This window comes from Fukomys damarensis, unplaced genomic scaffold, assembly GCF_012274545.1.
Source record: "Fukomys damarensis isolate Sample0158 unplaced genomic scaffold, DMR_v1.0_HiC HiC_scaffold_21, whole genome shotgun sequence".
Taxonomy (NCBI): Eukaryota; Metazoa; Chordata; class Mammalia; order Rodentia; family Bathyergidae; genus Fukomys; species Fukomys damarensis.
In genome coordinates this window covers 19,005,520-19,019,779 of record NW_022900933.1, presented here as the reverse complement: position 1 = coordinate 19,019,779, position 14,260 = coordinate 19,005,520, and the positions used below count along the sequence as shown (strand labels likewise).

Sequence of the window (14,260 nt, the reverse complement as noted above, 5' to 3'; positions counted from 1 at the left end):
ATCCCCATTTTATAGATAAAGAGACTGAGGTATGTAGAGATGGCAAAGCTGGCAAAGGTCTGAGGCCTGAGCTTTCAACCACTGTTCAGTGTTGCTTCTTGAGGCCATCTAGACTGGGGGCACTAGGGCCTGGCTCGGGGCCGGGCAATGAGCACAGCGGGGAGATCAAAGTCCCCCAGGCTCCTTGCTGTCCCAAGACAGGGCCAGGAAATGAGAGGGGAGACATGAACGGAACTTTGCTCTGCGCATGGCTAAGAGTACTTTTATCTATAATAGCAACACTCACAATGTTCCTGGCCCACAGCCCTTACAGCACAACTTCTTTCTTTTAAGAGAGCTTTCAGACACTCTCAAGCCTTACAGTTACAGCTTCCACTGATAACCCCCCTGGACTACGCAGTCTTTTCTCAAAGATTTATTCATTCACATATTCACTTACATACCTGGGAAAGAAAACCTCACTTTGACGCTACCCTGGCTCAAACACCTTCCAGCTTTGAGTGCCAGTCACTTTGGCAGAGGGGTATGAGCTGCTGGAGGTGAAGGGGAGGCGGACCCAAAGGAAAAGGAGCCTGGGGCAGGGGTGGGGTTGAGGCCAGGCAGAGAGGAGGAGGCTGGCCCCCGGAAGGGCTCTCTGAAGACAAAGGCTTCCTGTGCTATTTTGACAAGATTACACCTGATCTCTCTGAGATGTTCAATGACAACACATTTGGAACTACATTATTGATATAAGTAATGCTTGAGAAGTAAAGAGGGATTGCGGGTGGATTATATCACCAAGATCCCTTCCAGCTCCAACAGTTTATGAAGATACCATCTGTCTTAATCCTTTCCAAGGAAAATGTGTCAAGAGTCAGGAAACTCATGGAAGAACAGTGTCTGACTGGGTCCTGGATCTGCTCCATGCCAGGGTGACTGGACAAGCACCACACAGGGGACCCCTGCTAGGAGCTGAGCAGGGAGCACCGGTGAGGGGCCACGGGCATCCTAACCAAAGCCAGAGCCCCTTCCCAGGCCTCAGATGCCAGCGTTACATGGAACATGCCCAAAGGAGAAGGGCCAGGTCCTTCCTGCTCCCTTCTGTCACGGTGTGGGGTTAGAGGGGCCACAGAGATCCTTTGCCCACATGAAGAGCCACAGGCCATGGGCAGTTCATGGGAACAACTTCAGTTCCCAAGCTGGAGGAAGGAGCTGGTGCTGGGCTCAGTTGGGCTGGGTGGCATGATGGGGGGCCGCCTACCTGGAGCAGCAGGTGAAGCTGGGGGTTTGGCCGACTGGCTGTTCCTGGCCTTCCTTCTCTTGATCGGTCTCCAGGGGGAGGCTCTCCAAGCCTCCCAGTAGTGACCACGAAGTGGCTCCTCCAAGGCTCTATGGCATGGGGACAATGGAACAGTCATGGCAGGCAGGCATGGATCCCATCCCTCCCTGGCTTCCATGCAGCTCCTCCCCAAGTCTAAGAAGGCCAGAACCCTCCCAGGCCCGACATGCTTGTCAGCATCTTCCCAGAAGGCCTGCTGCAGGGAGCTCAGATGCGTGAGGGGAATCCATGACCTCCAGGCTCCCTCCACTTCCAAATCCAGCGAGTGCCCACCTGGCACGAGTCAGCTAAGGAGCTGCCACTCATTCCAGCTGAGCAGAGGCCCAAGGGGGCAAGGGCGAGGAGAACCAAGGATGGAACACTGACTGCACTGGGAGTGCAAGCACCAGCTCCGTCCCTTGCCCAGGTGAGCCAGAGCACCCCACTTTTCCTCACTGGGGTGGGAGGCTTTAGCCTAGATACACAGACAGAGCCAGCAGGGCTGAACCAAGAAGAGGTCACAGGGGCCACAGCATCATCTCCTTCAGAGTCATCTGAGCTAGAGCTCGCTAAAATGCAGGGTGATGGGCTCTACCCTGGCCCATTGAAGGGTCAGGAAGGTGCCCAGGAATCTGTACTTTAGCAAGTTCCTCACACAGGTGGACAGGAAGTCATACTGAATGCAAATGCTGAGAAAGAACAGAGAAGTACAAGGATGACAGTTCTCTAATACACATGCAGGGGTCCTGAGTCCCTTTCTGAAAGCAATGTTTAGGCATCCAATATCTGCAGAAAGACTAGCCAGCTGGGCAGCTTACGGATGCCTTTCTAGTTCTCGTTCTCCTCATAGACAAAATGAAGATTAGCAGTGTCCTAAAACTGACAATGCAGGAAGAAATGAACCCACTTAGAAAGGTAAAAAGGAAGTTCAAGGCTGGCATGCAGCTCAGTTGCCCAGCATGGGCACAGCCCTGGAGTTCCATCCCAGCATCAATTAATCATCAATCAATCAATCAATCAATCATCAAAGACGTGCAGGCCGAAGCATTTTTACTAGTATTCTCCCTTTGTAGTTGATTTAATCTGAATATTCTTACTTCTGAAAATGACAAGCCGGGGCGGGGGTGGGCGCTCAAAGTAAAATACAAATAAAATAAAATATAATGAAAATAGAACTCAGCATATATCCTTGCCATCCCAGAACTCCGTCCCACTCCAAAACATAAAAAATGCCAAGTGTCCTGTTTAAGTTTTCTTCAAGTTGCCCCCAAATGTGGGCAAATATACATCTGTGCCTGATCTTTATTTTAAAGCAAATGGGAACCTATTCTCAGTACTCCATCTTTTTTTTTTTTCAAAGGTTGGTTATGTTTTTGTTGTTGTTGTTGCGGGGGGGTACCGGGGCTCAAACTCATGACCTTGCGCTTGTGAGGCAGGTGGTGGCACCAATGAGCTAAATCCCCAGCCCCTCAGTAATCCCTCTTTGTACTGCCCACTAATATACACACATCTAAGCATGCAATATAGGTCCCATTCTTTAAACAGTTCTTGGTGTTTCATGGAACCGATGATGGATTTCAGGATGTTCCTCTGCTTTTAGAGAAAGCTGCAACAAACATCTGTGAAATCGGCTGCAGGATAAATTCCCAGGTCAAAGGTGACGTGGGTCTAAACTTCTCATTGATATTGCCAGGTTGACCTCCACAAAGGATGCAGCAATTTTCACTCTCTCAGCAATGTAGAGCCTGATTCTATCCACCCTTGGTAACACTGCGCATTATCAACTTTTAAACAACATGTAAGTTAAAAGATAATAACCATCTCTGAGTATTTTTCAGAACAAGCAGGCGTACTTTCACGATTTCAGATCAACTGGCCTTAGCATTGATTTATATTTTGTGAACTGTTTGTTTATGTCCTTTCTAATTTATCTTACTGATCTTAAAGATTTTTCTAAATTGATTCAATTAACTTTGTATCACTCATCTTTTTCTTTCTGTAGTCAAAAGTATCAGTCTCCTCCTGTGTGACTTCTGAGTGTTTGGATAACTTTTAAAAATCTTTCTCACAGCCAGATGTGATGGCAAATATTTGTAATCCCAGCACTCAGGAGGCTAAGGCAGGAGACTCCCGAGCTCAAGGCAGTCTGGGCTACTCAGCAAGTTTAAGGCCACCAGGCTGACTAAATAGCAAGACCCTGCCTCAAAAACCAACCACACAAGAAAATCTTTCTCACTTGAGGAATGTAAAACATCTATTCATATTTGCCACAAGTTTTATTTTTTAATTTTTATTGGGGGGATGTCAGGGATAGAATTTGGGCCTTTGTGTTTGTGAGGCAGGTGGCAGAACCACTGAGTCCAATCCCCAGCCCTAGTTTTCTTATTTTTAAGCCTTGCTGCATCCAGAATTTATATTGGTGCAAGGATTGCAGTGGCACCAGCTCTACTGTTTCCATCAACAGTTGTCCTACTCATTTAAAAATAATCCATTTACCTGTCCTCCTTCTCTAGATTCAAAAATCCATTTTAACTACATAGTAGGAGGGATTCAAGGGTATAAATTGTGTCTCACACCTGGTTCAGATTTCAGCCCCACAGGATCTAGGATAAGTCACCTATCTTTCCGGTGTCTCAGTTTCCTTGTCTAAAACTGGAAATAGTAATAGTACTATCTGCACAGGGTCATGGTGATGACTGAGTTATCATGGGTAAAGGGTGTGGAAAGATGCAACTTTAGTCAGGCATAGTGGTATATATCTATAATCCCAGCACTCTAGGAGGCTGAGGCAGGAAGTTCACAAGTGTGAATCTAACCTGGGCAGTTTAGCAAAACCATGTCTCAAACTAAAAAATAAAAAAGGGCTGGGAATGTAGTTCAATGTGAAGGCCCTAGGTTCAACCCCAGTGCTGAAAAAGAAAGTAACGGGAGGCTGTTCATAAGGGGTTCACCTTAGATATAAAGACACACTCAGACTGTGAGTGGGAGGGTGGGAGAAGATACCCCATGCACACAGAAACCGGTCTGGTTCAAACGTGTCCCCCAAAGTTCCTGTGTTGGAAACTTCTGAGGTGAGACCTTTAGAACACATTAGATCACACAGGCTCTGCCTCAGGAATGGATTAATGTCATTGTCATGGGAGCGAGTAATGACCTCAAGAGTGGCCCTTTCCTCTCACACATATGCCCTCCCATCATGTGATGCCCTCTGCTGTCATGTGACGCCCTCTCCCGTCATGTGACACCTTCTTCCTTGTGATGACACCTTAACAGATATAACCACTTGCTCCTGGACTTCCCAGCCTCCAGAACTGTGAGCCAAATGAATTTCTGTTCATTATAAATGACCTGGTCTTGAATTCCTTTACAACAGCACACAAGTACAGTCAGGGATCATGATAGTTATAGTCAACAGCTGCCACAAGAGATGAAGGGCTTTATGCAATGCTAAAAGGTACATTCACCAAGAAGACAGAACAATTATAAATATGTGTCTAAGAGCAGAAGACCCAAATATGTGAAGCAAATGTGAGCAGAATTGAAGGGAAGAATAGTAACATCCTAATAGTACAAGATTTCAATATGCAACTTTCAATAATAATTTGCACCAACAGACGATCGACAAGGACAGAGAGGAACAGAGCAACACTTCGAGCAAGTGGATAGAACACCCCTATGCCGAACCCAGCGCCCTGCAGCCCTTCTCAAGCACATTCAGAACCTGCTCCAGGATCAGTCCTGTTAGGCTTCTGGCAAAAGATGTGGACACTGTCCTCGCCTGGGCACGCTGGACATCGGGGTGATCACTATTACCACAGTGAACTGTGTCATGGTTCTGTGAGCCAGTTCCGTCACTCAACAGACATTTGCTACTGTGTCAGCCACTGTCCCATGTGCTGGGAACCAGCACTGACCAGCAGTGACATGGCTGCTTCTCCCCACTTCTGCTTAGACTGAGCTCTAGTTCCTTTGAGTACTCTTACTGATATTTATTCTCTTCCATTATGTTATAAAAGAGGCTAAGGCTAACGTGTATGTGTAGAAATGCTATACACTTCCGTGTGAAATATTTATTACAGGTCATCTTAGGAGTTTAAAAAATTATTCCTTCTAGCTTTTTTTTTTTTTTTTTGGTACTCGGTATGGAACTCCCGTCCCTGTGCTTGCAAAGCGGGTGCCAGAACCACTGAGTTAAATCCCCGGCCCTCTTTCTTTCTTTCTTAGGCAGGTTTTCTCTTTGTAGTTCAGACTGGCTCTGAACTCACTATGTAGCCCAGGCTGGCCTCACACTCACAGTGATTCTCCTGCCTCAGCCTCCCAAGTGCTGGGATTATAGGCATCTACCAACACACCAAGCTATTCTTACCAATTTTTGCAACTAGCAATCTTGTCTTATTTCCCTTCCAAATGGTTTATCTTACTCTTATCAAATGTTGATAAATTTTCCTTTTTGGGGAGGTCTGGGGATGGACCCAGGACCTTGCTCAAACTAGGCAGATGCTCCTCCACCACTGAGCTCCAGTTCCTCTGTTATAAGTTCACTTTTCAAAATTTGTGTTGGTTTGTACTCCTAAAGCAGGGTTAAAGAATTAAGAGAACAGGGCTCATTCCTTCCTCCTATGTGTTTATATCTCACGTGTGCATACAATCACATTAAGCAATATCCATCTATTCCTATTAAATAAGATTTACAATCTGGGCCATATGCATTTTTAAAGAGTCTAGGAATTATTGATATGATTTTTCATCTCCCTTACTACTAGTTCATTCAATTATTTCAGTAGTTTTTAAAATATTAAATCTATATTTCTGGAACATATCCCTATTTGCTGTCATGTTTTGGGATTTTTTGCACCAGGGATTTAATTCAGGACCTTGTGCTTGTGAGGCAGGCGCGGTGCCACTGAGCTAAATCCCCAGCCCTGTCATGTATTCATTTTTAAAATATAAATCTGCCTTCTTCTGTTTATTATGATTTTATGGATTTTGTACCAATATTCATATATGAGAGGTTTTTAAATTTTCACTGTGTGTGTGTATGCTTTGTCAAGCTTTAGTGTCTATGTGGCACTGAGTTTGTAGAACAATTTGGAATCTTTCCTTCTCTGTGACCTGCTGTGATGGTACAGTTTAAATAACACTAGAAGGGCTGGGGATGTAGCTCAGTGGCACTGTGCCTGCCTTGCAAGCGCAAGGTCCTGATGTAATCCACAGTACAAAAAAAACAAAACCAGTAGAGGGCTGGGGTTTAGCTCAGTGATGCCATGCCTGCCTCACAAGCACAAGGTCCTGAGTTCAATCCATGGTATAAAAAAAAAAAAACAAAAATTGGGGGCTGGGGACATAGCTCAGTGGTGCTGCACCTGCCGGGCAAATACAAGGTCCTGAATTTGTCCCGGTTACACACACACACACACACACACACACACACACACACACACATAAAACACACTAGAATTATAGAGAGTAGAAGCTGTCTAACCTTGGGGGTTTTAAAAGGAAGTTTTTATGAAAACGTGGCCTCTTTCATGATTTTTGGTCTGTATATGGATTTTCCAGTTCTTTTGGAGTCAAACTGATGGCTTATAATCACCCAGAAATCTACTGTTTCAGCTGGCTTTCAACTGAATTTGTGTATAGTTGAACACAATATCCACCAAGAATTCAATCTTGCCTGTATTAGTGGTTATTTTTCCTTTTGGTACAGGGGATTGAACTTGGGTCCTTGTGCTTGCGAGGCAGGTGGCGGAACCACTGAGCTAAGTCCCCGGCCCTATTTTTCCATTTTAATGTTTGATTCTATCTGTTCATCTCATTCTTTCCCCAGCCCTCATTAGGTTAGCTTGACTTTACAAAACCTCACATTATGCAAGACATTTTCCCAGGGCTCTAGTTACTATGTACACAGCTCAGAGACAGGTGCTGAGATCGGAAGAGGGGATGAGAAGGTGCAGAAGAAAAGTGGCCTGGGGCTGGAGATTTAGCTCAGTCGTTCTGCTGCCTGCCTTGCAAGCACATGGACCCGAGTTCAATCCCCAGTACCAAAAAAAAAAAAAAAAAAAAAAAAAAAAAAGTTTTTAAAAAAAAAAAATAGAGGGCTGGGGATTTAGCTCAGCGGTTCGGTGGCCTGCCTTGCAAGCCTAGTTCAATCCCTGGTACCAAAAAGAAAGAAAAGTGGCCTGAAAAATACAATTCACTCGACAAACATTTCAAAGGGACAAAGAGCCTGTCCCTGTGTCCTAGCCTGGGACCTCCACACCTACTTTTCCCAACCTCCACACAAGCTAAACCTGCCCACTCCGCCTTCCTTCAACAGCTAGCAGTCACTTCTTCCTCTTAGACTTTCCCTGACTCCCTGGGGAGCAGTTCATGCCTTCCAAAGGATAGCCTAGATTATATATTTTTTAATGTTGAAAAATGAACTACAAAAAATATAAAAAAGCCAACAGAAATAACAAATGTTACCATTCAGTCACTTTTGCTTCAGATCTCTTTTGTTAAATGAAGTGTTCCTAGCCAGGCGTGGTGGCACAGGCCTATAATCCCAGCACTCGGGAGGCTGAGGCAGGAGGATTGCCATGAGGCCAACCTGGGCTACAGAGTGAGTTCAAGACCAGCCTGAACTATACAACAAGACCCTGTCTCAGAAAAGAAGTGTTCCCAACGTATTCAAAGCCTGCCCTTTTCCCTGTCACCCTCTGCTTCTTCTCTCTATATAGATCACCACAAGCACATACTCAGCGGGCTCTGGAACACATTTATCTTCATAAATCATATAGTATTGGGCCAGGGATTTAGCTCAGTGGTTCCGCTGCCTGCCTCACAAGTGTAAGGTCCAGAGTTCGATCCCTGGTACCAAAACAAACAAATATAGTATTGTTTTTTCATTTTATTAAAATTAAAATTCTCTCGGCACTACTCTGAAATTTCCTCTTTTTTGTGACATTGTTTCTGAGGTTTATTCAAGTTAATACAGAATATGTGCATGTGTGCATATACATAGACACACCAGTTTTACCGAGGTATAATTTCTATAAATTCCCTGGGGCTGGGGGTATAGCTCAGTGACACCGCTCTTACCTTGCATGCATGAGGCCTTGGGTTCAATTCCCAGCACCACAAAAACAGAAAACAAGCAAACAAAACCAGCGACGCCTATTCTAACCGTGACATAACATCCCAGTTTTAGTTATTCATTCCATGGCTGCAGACATCACAGCTACTGCAGTTGAGACCTCCCTCATTCCTGCATTTCTGGTATTGCTGTCCCAGATACCCTGGAAGCCATCTCCACATCCACATGTGTGAACTTCTCTAGGCCACTGTACACCTAGACCGGAAACTCTGGGGCACAGAACACACACATCTCCAGCTTTCTAGCCCTTGCCAGAGCCTCCTCTGACACTCGCAATGCCGTTATTATAGAAGAACGTTATTCTTCTCAAGCTGTTCTGGTTACCCCTTTCCTCACCTACCTATCCCCTTACCTGTGAGTTCGTAGCGCGCGTCTGACTGGACTCAGTGAACGCTTGGTGAACGAGAGGATGAGCTCACTGTTTACAGAGGAGACGGACTCAATGTGCTAAGAGCATTAAAGGCTTGCGAGAACTCTGCTGGCTGGGACCCAGGGAGGGCTCCGTGGAGGAAGTGGCTTTGAAGGACAGAGAGAACAGATGAGGATGGAGGTGTGGGCAGGGCTGGCAGTGGGGAAAAGAGGGTGGAATAGCCTAGGAGATGAAGCAGAAGATGATGACTTTTTGATATAATTTGATTTATCAGAGTTAGGGGTCTTAGCTGAGCTGGGAGTGAGCTGGAGGAAGAAGCCGTGTGTGTGGATTTTGTAAAGCTTCCAAATGACCAGTTACATCCCCCTCCTCACCCACAAATGCCTCTGAGTGAGGGCACAGTGTGTGGGACAGGCCTTGCTGAGAAGGTCATCTTCTGGGGGGGCCCGCGAGTGGCCCAGCCAGTAAGCAGCAGTATCCCCAGCCCCCGCACTGAGGCCCAGGTCTCCTTCCCACCTATGCTGTAGCTGACAAAAGAGCAGGGCTGGTCCAGCCTGGTTCCTTTCCTGGCCCCACCGGGGAGCACCGGAACTGGGGCTCCTCTAGTCCGCAGCTCCGTGCCAGGGCCAGGGCCCAGGCCTTGTGCATCACTTTCTGACCTCTCCACCCTGGCCACTCCACACAGGACAAGCTGCAGGAACCTGAAGCCTGAGTCTCTGTCCTCTGCTCCAGTCAGGGCAGGGTGCAATCCTGTCCTTCCTCTTTCCCTGCTCTCGTGACAAGAGCTATTCTTCAGTAGACCCAGCTCTGGGCACGCTGCCCAGAGAGGAGGGGAAAGGGACAAGTGCGCGACCTTCACTTCAAGTCCTTTTGTCTTAAGCAACTTCAGCAAAACCCGCAGCAGCAGCAGCAGCAGCAGCAGCAGAGATACACCAGGCTGCGCCCACAGTGAGGGCCAGGCAGGCCCACTGGGGTCCTGCTGCTGATGCGTATGCACGACTATGGTTTGCACAACCTCTCTGAGCCTGAGCTTTCTCTTCTATCAAGTGGGCCTCACCTTTCTCCTAGGAGGGAGAGGATTCAAAAGTGCTAACAGGGCCTGACAGGTCACTGAGCAGCACCTGTGTCAGGCCGGACTCCCTGTCCAGACTGTTGCAGTGCCTGAGAAGGTCTCCTCACACCTGGCCCTTTTACACTCTGGGCACACGTGGCCCGGGAAGGGAGAGCTCCCTGGCCCAGAACAGTGTGACTGTTGTATTGAAGGACACTCCCTCCACACTCGCCATACACACCCGTTGGTTCTGAGGTAACCGCCCCACCCCCACTGCCAGCCCTGCCAGGCCCTCAAGGACCTGAAGCTTTGTTGAAGGGAACATTGCAGTTCTCACGGTGCCTGGAGCAATGCACCTCATTGGTCAGCCCTTGGTGCACATAGTGTGCTGCCGTCAAAGCATGGCCAACCATGCCTGAGGTCACTCAGAGGGAAGGCAGTGGAAAGGGGACTCAGTCACCAAGCACCACTCAGGCAGGCATCTTCCTGGACTCTCCCACCCTTCTTCCCAGTGGCGGACACAGTGGGGATTAGCTTACTGTGCTGCAATCACAAGACTCACTGAAGTAAGGTGAGCTCGTAATGAAGCAGGCGGAACACCACCCCCAGGTGTGTTTGACTGTCACAGGCCTTCATGCTCCTAGGCCCATCAGGCATGGCTGATGTCCCCACAGTGCTCTGTCAATCAGATCACTGCTTCTCAGGTGCCCGGAGGTGATGGGGCCTCAGGATCAAAAACTCAGCACATGGCCATTGCCCTGACTCACTGGCCATGGGGCCATGTCCCTCCCTTGAATCTCCAGAGCCTTTAGGGTCCCTTGCTCTCCTGCCAGGACACATGGCCTGAGGCCAGCATTCGACTGGCTGGACACAATTTGGAGAAGACCAAGTCCCAGTGAGAAGGCTCCAGTCTCTCTGGGCCAAGCCACTCAGGGATGAAGAGAGGACAGCTTGGCTTTCCACTAGAAGCTGTCTTGGCCTTTCTGCTTCTGATCCTCTGAGGACATCAGAAGCCCTGACTCGGCAGGAATGGTGGCACACGGGCCCATATCTCATCTGCCCCTGTCCTGCCCTCCCTGCAGGTGCTTGGAAAAGACAACAGAGCAGAGGGTGAGAAAGAAGGTGGGAGCCCAGGGCACTTGGGTAGGTCCTAGTTTCAAAGTGGGTCCATGCTTCTGCTTCCCTTTCAGGAACATCACTAATAACCAGGAGGAAGTAGAGGGCAATGATGAGGAAACTTCTTCCCTCTTGCCTCTCTGCATGTCTCACTACCAGCCCCAGGGGTACCTGGAACACAGCACCTTGCGTATATATCCTGCCCTGGAAACACAGAACATGGGTCATGACTTCAGGGTGTTTGCCCTAAAAGCCACCCTTGGTTAGTTCAGAGGAATCCAGACAGATCTAGAACAAGAACAATAACATCTCAGTGGCCCAGGTTCTGATCTCAGCTCTCCCCATGACCCTGTCTTATAGGAGTTGTCCCCGCAAACTCAGGGGCAAGAACACCCATGTGTGAGCGGTGTGTGAGTGATGTGTGATAAGCCGTGCAAACCACTGCTGCCCCAGGAGGCGGGAGGAGGGAGCACAGAGCCCCAGCTCAAGCAAGACAGGACACTAAAAGCTGCTGACCTCACTCCACTCTGAGCACTTCCCCTAAGCACTTTCATTACAGCTTTCCCTAGGCGAGCCTGCCCGTAGTTTGAATGCCACGTGGGTTCCCGCACCCTGGAAGCTGTGCAAAGAGCGTTGACACTTTATGTCCATTATCCCTATGGTTCTTCACCAGCCGCCTCCTAGGAAGGGCCAGAGTGGAGTATCCATGGGGCTGGAGAGTGGTGGAAGATACAGGCCTGTAGGAAGCCCACCGTGCCACTAGACACCAGCATTTCATGGGTGGCTATTGTACCAAATGGGTTAAACATCACAGGCAGCTGAGGAAAGGGGAAGAAAAGCTCCAAAGGGCCAACACATAGCTCAAGGTGTGTTAGAGGGCCAGGCCCCTTCCAAGCCTGGATGGAGCCCTTGACTGGCCACAGAGGGTGAGGGCATCCTCAGGAGAGGGAACAACCGCATTTCCTCCATGGAGGCAGGAAGCAGATGGCTCCTATGTAGGCCAGAGTCTCCAGGAATAACACTTCCTGGCTGCAATAAACACCTGACAAGTTTCCAAAGCCCTCCCACCCATCTGGAGAAGGTGTCTCCACACCTAGCCGGCAGGTAGGGAAACTGAGAGCAGAGTGCCAGCCAGTAGGGGCTCTCAGTCCAGGACAGAGAGTCTGGTGCTCCTTCCACAATGCCAGGACAGGGCTCTTTGAGGCCCACCCCTGCCTGCGCTATCCATGAGTGACATGCCAGCAGCTTCCTGGGACTATGGCCACTGGCTTTCCTCCTAGAAAACAAACCTGAGTGGAGGAGCTGGATACATGGGGTTTCCTCTCTCTCTCTCTCTACCTCCCTCCCTCCCTCCCTTTCTGAGTAGGTCTCTTCCTCTCTGGCACTGTACTGTCACCTCACAGGCAGCTCATTTTCTGAGGACCCCATCCCTTCCCACAAGTCACCCCGGAGATTCTTGGTGCTCAGCCCAGGCATGCCATGGTCACCAGGACCATCTTCAAGGGCTCTGTGCTCAGCGGGTGTCTCCGAAGAGCAGCTACCTGTGAGCTGGGCACATGGCAGCTCCTTTCCCTCAGGATCACGGGCTGGGCCAAACTCCCACCCTGACGTGATATTCGCTCTTCGCTGCCTGTGGGTCCCCTGTGCTTGGGCCTGTGCTCACAGCTGCTGGTCCAGGGCAGGAGAAATGCCTGTCTTTGGATCTGCCCAGCCTATAGGAAGTGTGAAACCCTGTGGGGCACGCTGAGAAGGTAACCAGGGGACTTTGGCTGGGCTCTTCAATCTGCTTCCTCCCCAAGAAACTAGAAGCACATCTCAAAGGAGGTGAAACGGCTCGGCCTCCTACCACCCCCACACCTGTCAGGAGGCCCCTGTCAGGGCTGGGGCTATGGGGAGAGGGAGGTACCAGGACATGGTGGCTCATCTGCCCTGGGGAGGGCTGGGGAGTTAGGAGACCTGAGTGCAGGCAAGAGGACTGAAGCGACCCACTGCACCCCGTGCCTCTCAGTGTCTTCATCTGTACACTGATGACAGCTGACTCTGGCTCTGACACTCTGTCATTCTTTTTCTGTTTCAGTTTTCCTCTAGAGAAGGGCATTTGCTCCAGGGAGAGAGGGAGGACAAGGTGAACTGAGGAAAAGTTCACCAACAGGGCAACATATCTAGTGCAGTCACTTCTGTGGACAGGGGATAGAGGGAAGAGAGGAGAGAGAGATCGATCCCCACAGGAGGGGAGGCTGAGAGAAGCCCATTCACCAACACCTTCCCAACCCTGCTGGCCATTAAAGGAGAAACTCCATCTCCTTGTCCCCCTCAACTCCATCCTTCCCCAGCTGCCTGAGAAGTTTCCCTGGGCCTCCATCAAGCTGACACACGGGATGGACTCTGGGGAGCCAGGCTGCACCCCAGGGGTCCTCTTCTGGAACTACCTCACTCCTTCCCTGAGCCCTCAGGGACAGCACAGGCCCACAGGTCCACAGCCCCACAGTCTCCGGTACCCAGCTGAGTTTCTCCTGAGCAAAGTTCTCCTGGCCCCAGACACTTTTCATCCCTGTAGTGTTCACACCCATGGCATCCTGGAGCCCCTTGTCAAAGTGGTAACTAACTCCCTGCAGGGCTTAGGAAGGTGAGCACCAGACCAGGAATCCACACCAGACTGGACTAGGGGTCTGGACAACAAAAAGAGCCCTGGTCCCTCCAGAGGGTGGGGGAGGGCAGTAGTGCCTGGGAGGCCAGCTCTGTGGACCTGCTAAATAAATGATTCTGGTCAAACCACAGCCTGGGCCTCAGTTTCCCTAGGGCCTTCATCCAATCCCAAAGTTTCTCCCTCAAAGCCACAGTGAGGACAGAACCAAGAACCTTTCTTTGGAAACACATGGGGAAAAGGTGGCATCTTTTGCCCCTGGTGGCCCAGAAGTCCAGGCCGCCTAGCACGGCATGGGACCCCCCTCCAGAGCACAGCAACGGTGACACTGTCCTCACCCTTAAGAACGGGGCAACTGCCTCCTCCCTTCCCGGCCCACGGAGTGGGCAGCCAAACCCGGGGAATCCCTGGGTGTGGGGTGGTCCTCAGGGGTAACTCCCTGCGGGCTGTCGGACAGAGCTGGGAGCCCTCTTCTCCCCTCCAGTGAGGACTGCTAAGCCCTCCCCAAGGGGCAGCTCAGTCCACGCTTCCCTGGGTACACGCGGGGGCACAGCAGGCACGGCAAGGCTCTGTGGCGCAGTCTCCCCCACCCCCATCTTTCCAATCCTAGGTCCCAGAAAGCACGGAGCAAGCGACAACCCCCCCAC

General features: G+C 49.7%; 1 protein-coding gene across 2 annotated transcripts in view; it reads right to left on the bottom strand.

Moving 5' to 3' along the window:
* The window catches only part of Tmem63c (transmembrane protein 63C), a 99,661-nt gene that overhangs the window by 49,969 nt on the left and 35,432 nt on the right, over nt 1–14,260 (bottom strand). For both annotated transcript variants that reach the window (XM_010645568.3, XM_033766697.1), the window contains exon 3: nt 1,241–1,368. The gene's annotated coding sequence lies outside the window, so the exon portion shown is untranslated. The remainder of the gene's footprint in view (nt 1–1,240; nt 1,369–14,260) is intronic.